This window comes from Nicotiana tabacum, chromosome 1 (genome assembly GCF_000715075.1).
Source record: "Nicotiana tabacum cultivar K326 chromosome 1, ASM71507v2, whole genome shotgun sequence".
Lineage (NCBI taxonomy): Eukaryota > Viridiplantae > Streptophyta > Magnoliopsida > Solanales > Solanaceae > Nicotiana > Nicotiana tabacum.
Window position 1 is genome coordinate 105,332,274 of NC_134080.1, and position 6,984 is coordinate 105,339,257.

Consider the following 6,984-nt stretch of genomic DNA (forward strand, 5'->3'; position numbering starts at 1 on the left):
ATTTCTCTCATCTTGATTGCATCGAATCTAAACAACCGTGTTCTCCGATTTTGAACACCTTTTGCCGATTGATCGGAAAGACTTGAACAAGGTTTGGATAAAAAGAATTTGGATCGAATTACAACTTTGGAATCGTTCAGGCGGGATCATCGTCGAACCATTATAACATATGCCTCAGTTTCACTTTCGGGGGAACTTGGATTTTTGTTTTGTTGTGACTGAACCCCAGAGAGAGGCTGCCTACGTATCCTTTCGGAATCAAGTTGAACGTAGTTCAGGGAAACATTTTGTTTTTGTTGTTTTTCTTTCTTTTATTTTGATGCTTTTTTTTCTTTTTGTTTTAACACCTTCAAGTTCCAAAGAGGGTAATGAAAGGAAGGTAACCATCTCAAAGGGTTAGCAAAGGGTTGGAATGTTTGGGGTAGCGAGAATGAAAGCCTTCGCCATTCTAATCGGATAATGTTATTGCTGCAGAAGGGTTAGACATAGTACCTTTTGACGGCATCTGCATTTACAGCTGTTTCAAGATCATTTCCTTCAATATCTCCCAGATATAATGCCCGTTTTGGCAATAATTTTCTGATAATCTATGGGCCTTTCCAGTTAGGAGCAAATTTTCCTTTTGCTTCCTGATGATGGGGGAGAATACACCTTAAAACGAGTTGCCCCACTTTAAAGCTTCTAGGTCGCACTTTCTTGTTGTAGGCACGTGTCATTCTTTGTTGATACAACTGCCCGTGGCAGACTGCGGCCATTCGCTTTTCATCGATTAAGGTTAATTGTTCCAGACGGGTTTTGACCCACTCACTATCTTCAATTTCAGCTTCAACAATGATCCGGAGATAAGGGATTTCAAATTCCACGGGTATTACGGCTTCAGTGCCATAAACCAAAAGGTACGGGGTTGCTCCGACCGATGTGCGCATAGTGGTGCGATACCCTAGCAATGCAAACGGCAACTTTTCATGCGTGACCTAGAACTTTGAATCATCTTTCTCAAAATCATTTTGATGTTCTTGTTTGCTGCTTCGACGGCGCCATTGGCTTTGGGGCGATAAGGAGTAGAGTTCCGATGTGTTATCTTGAATTGTTCACATATCTCCCTCATCAAATGACTATTTAAATTTGCAGCATTATCCGTAATGATACTTGCAGGAATACCAAAATGGCAGATGAGGTTGGAATGCGCGAAGTCTACTACAGCTTTCTTGATGACAGATTTGATAGTAATTACTTCAACCCACTTTGTGAAATAGTCGATAGCGACCAATATGAATCTATGTCCATTTGAAGCTTTCGACTCAATCGGCCCAATGACGTTCATGCCCCAGGCAACAAATGGCCAAGGTGCTTGACATGAGATGCATTTTTGTAGGCAGTTCATGAATCAAATCCCCATGCACCTGACATTGATGACATTTTCGGACGAAACTGAAACAGTCTTTTTCCATAGTCATCCAGTAATAGCCCGCTCGGAGGATTTTCTTTGCCAAAACATACCCGTTCATGTGGGGTCCGCACACTTCGGCGTGCACTTCATACATGATTCTTCCGGCCTCTTCGGTGTCAACACATCTTAATAATTGGGATCCGGAGTCCTTTTGTACAAGACATCACCGCTCAAGAAGAAACCTCTTGCGTGTCGTCTAATAGTTCTCTTTGGTCTCCACTGGCTTGCTCGGGATATTCTTTAGTTTTCAGAAATCTTTTGATATCGTGATACCATGGCTGAATATTTGGTTTTGCCTCAATCATATTGCAGTAACCGTGCCTATCTCGGATTTGGATTTCCAATGGATCATTGCGGGCATTTCCCGGGTATGGCAGCATCGAGGCCATAGTAGCAAGTGCATCGGCCAGTTAATTATGACAACGAGGGATGTACCTGAACTCTATTGACTTGAATTGCCTTCTAAGATCTTCCACATGTCACCTGTAGGGAATAAGCTTGACATCCCGAGTCTCCATTCTCCTTGATCTTGTCAGATAATCAAATTCGAATCTCCCATGATTAACAATTCTTCAACATCTTAGTCGATTGCCATGTTCATACCCATAATGTAGGCTTCATACTCGGCAGTGTTGTTTGTGCAGAAAAACCAAAGTCGGGTTGTAGCTGGATAATGCTGACCAGTGGGTGAGATCAAGATTGCCCCAATTCCAACACCTTTTGTGTTTACCGCTCCATCAAAGACCATTTTCCAAGCATTGGTGTCTTCTGATGCTATCTCAACTGAATTTACCTCTTCATCCAGGAAGTATGTGCTTAAAGGCTGGTATTCATCATCAACCAGGTTTGCAGCCAAGTGATCTGCTAATGCCTGGGCTTTCATTGTCGTGCCAGTGATGTAGACTATGTCAAATTCAGTGAGCAGGATCTGCCACTTCGCTAACCTCCCTGTGGGCATTGGCTTCTGGAATATATATTTTAAGGGATCCAACCTGGTGATGAGATAAGTGGTGTAGGCCAATAGGTAATGCCTAAGCTTCTGGGCGACCCAAGTTAGGGCACAACAAGTCCTTTCCAACAAGGTATATTTGGCTTCATAACTTGTGAACTTTTTGCTCAAATAGTAGATCACATGTTCTCTTTTCCCGATCACATCATGTTGCCCGAGGACACATCCAAAAGAATTCTCCAAGACTATCAATACAAGAACAGAGGCCTTCCCGGTTCAGGTGGGACTAAGACTAGCGGGTTCGACAGGTATTCTTTGATTTTGTCAAAAGGTTCTTGGCACTTGTTTGTCCATTTAATTGATGCATCTTTCTTTAACAGCTTGAAGATGGGTTCACATGTAGACGTCAACTAGGCAATGAATCGGCTGATGTAGTTCAATCTTCCCAGCAAGTTCATAACATCTTTCTTGGTTCTTGGAGGAGGAAGATCTCAAATGGACTTTATCTTTGTTGGGTCTAACTCGATGCCCCTCCGACTGACTATGAATCTCAAGAGTTTTCCAGATGGAACCCCAAATGCACATTTAGCTGGGCTTAGCTTCAGATCATATTTACGTAGCAGCTTAAAGAATTTTCTCAAGTCCCAAACATGGTCGTCCTGGGTTCTGGATTTGATGATCACGTCATTCACATACACCTCTATCTCTTGGTGCATCATGTCATGAAAAATGGCAGTCAAGGCCCTCATGTAGGTTGCCCCAGTGTTTTTCAGACCAAAAGGCATGACCATGTAACAGTATATGCCTCAAGGTGTGGTAGAAGCTGTCTTTTCTACATCCTCTTCATCCATCAACACCTGGTGATATCCTGCGTAACAATCCACGAAGGACTGTATCTCATGTTTGGCGCAGTTATCAACAAGGATGTGGATGTTCGGCAAAGGGAAATTATCCTTAGGACTTGCTTTGTTCATATCTCTGTAATCCACACACACTCGGGTTTTCCCATCTTTCTTTAGCACTGGAACTACATTGGCTAACCATGTGGTGTATCGAACAACTCAGATCACCCCCGCTTTCAACTGTTTTATGACTTCTTCTTCAATCGTGTCACTGATATCAGTTTTAAACTTTCTTTGCTTTTGCTGGACAGGGGGAAAATCGGGGTAAGTTGGCAACTTGTGAACCACCAAATCGACACTCAGTCCTGGCATGTCGTCGTATGACCAAGCAAAAATATCTTTGAATTCAAACAAGAGTTGGATCAATGTGTCTCGGGTTTTTTCATCTGTGTGAATGTTTATCTTGGTTTCCCTGACTTCTTCAGAACTACCCAAATTAACTGGCTCAGTATCATTTAAGTTCGACTTAGGTTTATTCTCAAATTGTCCCAATTCTCGATTCCCTAAAAGCCTCTTCTTTATCATATTCCGGTTCTTGGTTCATTATTTCATAGTTAGACAACGTGTTTGGATCTGGGCATGAAGTCCGCAAGCTTGTCATGTTATTTAAAGACGCATTATTAGAACTGAAAGAAAAATAAGAGAAAAAATAACAAAAATCAGAAAGAGTAGAGAGATGAACGATGAAATATTGATTTTATTTCATTGAATTTGAAGATAACAGGGTTTACATTGGAAATTAAAGATAGGAAACTAAAGAAAACATCCGAGTTACACCATGAACTAACTCGTGATGCAAAAAAATGGCAGGATTGGAGTACCAAGATTCCCGCCTGATTGGGAACGGAATCGCCTTCCAATTTTGTAGTTTGGCACTGGGCCCCATGTATAGCACCTCAACGGTGCTTGAGCCTTCCCCTAGTTGGACCATGTAGGTTTCATACAACATTTGCCTCATAGTCCCATAGATTTCCTCAATTTCCTCGGCCGTGAAGGCCTCATCTTCCTCTTTCTCATTGTATTTAGGCCTGACAAAGGTTTTATAAAGATGCGGAATCGGCTGAGGCAAGACCCAATCATTGTTCTTTCTTTCATCTGCGCATTTTCCATCAGCTGATGAAGTCCCGAGCCCCTTCCCGGGTTTGTAACCATGCCTGATCATCTCTTTGGCAACCATAATTGATGCATTTGAGAGAAAGGGTTGAGGACAGGGGTTCCCTTCTTCACATTGGTCCGCAACCACGACTTCAAAAGCTTGATAAACTATATGCTTACTTCCTTCTCTAGATTCAAGAGAAGGGACTGACGGGTCCCGGTAAATCAATTGCTCATCTTCCCCGTGAACTACAATCTCCTGATCTTCATGTTCGAATTTCACCATCTGGTGGAGAGTAGAAGGCACAGCCCCTGCTGCGTGAATCCAATGTCTTCCCAAGAGGAAATTATAGGAAGTATCCATGTCCAAGACCTGAAAGGTCACCTCGAAATCCACTGGGATGATAGTCAGAATTAAATCAATCTCGCCTATTGTATTTCTCTTAATGTCGTCAAAGGCACGCACACAGACGTTGTTGGGCCTGATTCTCTCAGTACCGATTTCCATACATTGTAGAGTTGAGAGAGGGAAAATATCTACCCTAGAACCTCCATCTAGCATGACCTTTTCACATAATACGCTTCGCATTTAACTGTCAGGTGAAGGGCTTTGTTGTGGGCGACCCCTTCTGGGGGCAAACCATGCTTGCTAAAAGAGATTTGATTGACTGCAAAAAACCTTTCCGCCATCCTCTCTAACTGTTCTACAGTGGTTTCAATGGGTACGTATGATTCATTGAGAGTTTTGATCAATACTTTTTGATGTTCAGTTGAATTCATTAGCAAGGACAACAAAGAGACTTGAGTAGGAGACATCCGAAATTGGTCAATTATCTCGTAGTCTGCCATTTTCATTTTTCGGAAAAACGCTTCTGCTTCTTCAGCACTCACTAGCTTCTTGGGCGGGAAACGCTTCTTTGTGGCATTATTCACCTCCTCCAGATTGAGGTATTTCTCTGCCGGGTTATTTTACTTAACTTCTCCCGAGATCTCTTTACCTCTGTAAGTTACTACCGCTTTGTTGTAGTTCCATGGAATGGCAGTGGGATTTGTCATTGGCCTTTGCAGTGCGCGGCCAATAACCATGGGCTGATTCAACCTTGGTGGAATTATTGGCCCCCGCACCACGTAGGTCCCTTTGGGCACATACATTTTAGCTCCCTTGTTTATCTCAAACCTTCTAGGAGGGCTCAATGACATTTGTTCTTTCTTGTGGCCTCGGGGAACATAGAGAACAACATCTTTTGAGGGAACTGCCCCGGTTTCAATTCCCACTTTCTTTTCTGTATTCTGAGGGGTAGGTTTGCTCTTTTTTCCCCCTTGTCTTGTTTCGTGACAGCCTTTGGCATCTTTTTCACATCGGCTATGGCAATGATGGCTTTTAGAGCTGGGTCAAACTCTCTATCTTCACAGATCATTCCAATAACCGACCCGTTGTTATCAGCCGGTAATGGATTGTTGGTTACATTAGGAACGTCATCATCCTTTAGCACTATTCTCTTTTATTCTATCAGATTTTCCACAGCCCTCTTCAGGGTCCAACAGTCATCTGTATCATGCCCTTCTGCCCCTAAATGGTCGGCACATTGAGTACCAACTCTGTAAGCGGGTGACGCTGCGTTCTCCCTGGTTTGGGGTACAGGCTGCAACAAACCCATCTGAATAAGTTTGGGGAAAAGGCTAGAATAAGACTCACCGATGGGTGTGAAGTTTGGTATCTTGGGTAGTTCCCAGGCACGGAAGTTGTTCTATGGAGGTCGGGGATTATACTGAGCTTGGTGAGAAGGTTGATTTCTGGGAAATGGAGCTCGGTTTTGATTAAATTGTTGTTGTGGCCGAACGTAGGGTTGGGCATTCATCACTGCGTATGGCTGAGGAACCATAACATAAGCCACATCTTGGTGGGGATAGTAATATTGTGGGGTTCTTTCAGAGAAATGAGGTCTGGGTGGACGGGGTTTTCTTGCACTTGAAGTTGCCATTGCTGCTTCTTCCTTTTTCTTTCGGTTTGCTACTCCTCCAGACCCACCTTGGATTGCTTGGGAGGTAGCCCTTATAGCAGATTGACTCAAGATTCGCCCTGTTTTCAACCCATTTTCAACCATTTCACCGATTTTGATGGCTTCAACAAACGGCTTACCCATCGCAGACATCATGTTTTGATAATAATCAGCCTCTTGGGCTTGAAGGAAGACACTGACCATCTCTATTTCGTCCATAGGAAGCTTGACCCTGGCCGCTTATTCGCGCCATTTGATATCATACTCTCGGAAGCTCTCCAAGGACTTCTTCTTTAGATTTGACAATGAATTTCTGTCAGGGGCAATATCAATGTTATATTGAAACTGCCTGACAAAGTCCCGAGCCAGGTCATCCCAGATATGCCAATGAGATATATCCTGATCCATATACCATTCAGAAGCAATGCCGACCAAACTCTCTCCAAAGTAAGCCATGAGTAGCTCTTCTTTTCCGCCCACTCCCCGCAGTTGGTTGCAGTACCTTTTGAGGTGGGATATGGGATCCCCATGCCCATCATATTTTTCAAACTTCGGGGTTTTGAAACCAAAGGGTAAATGTACGTGCGG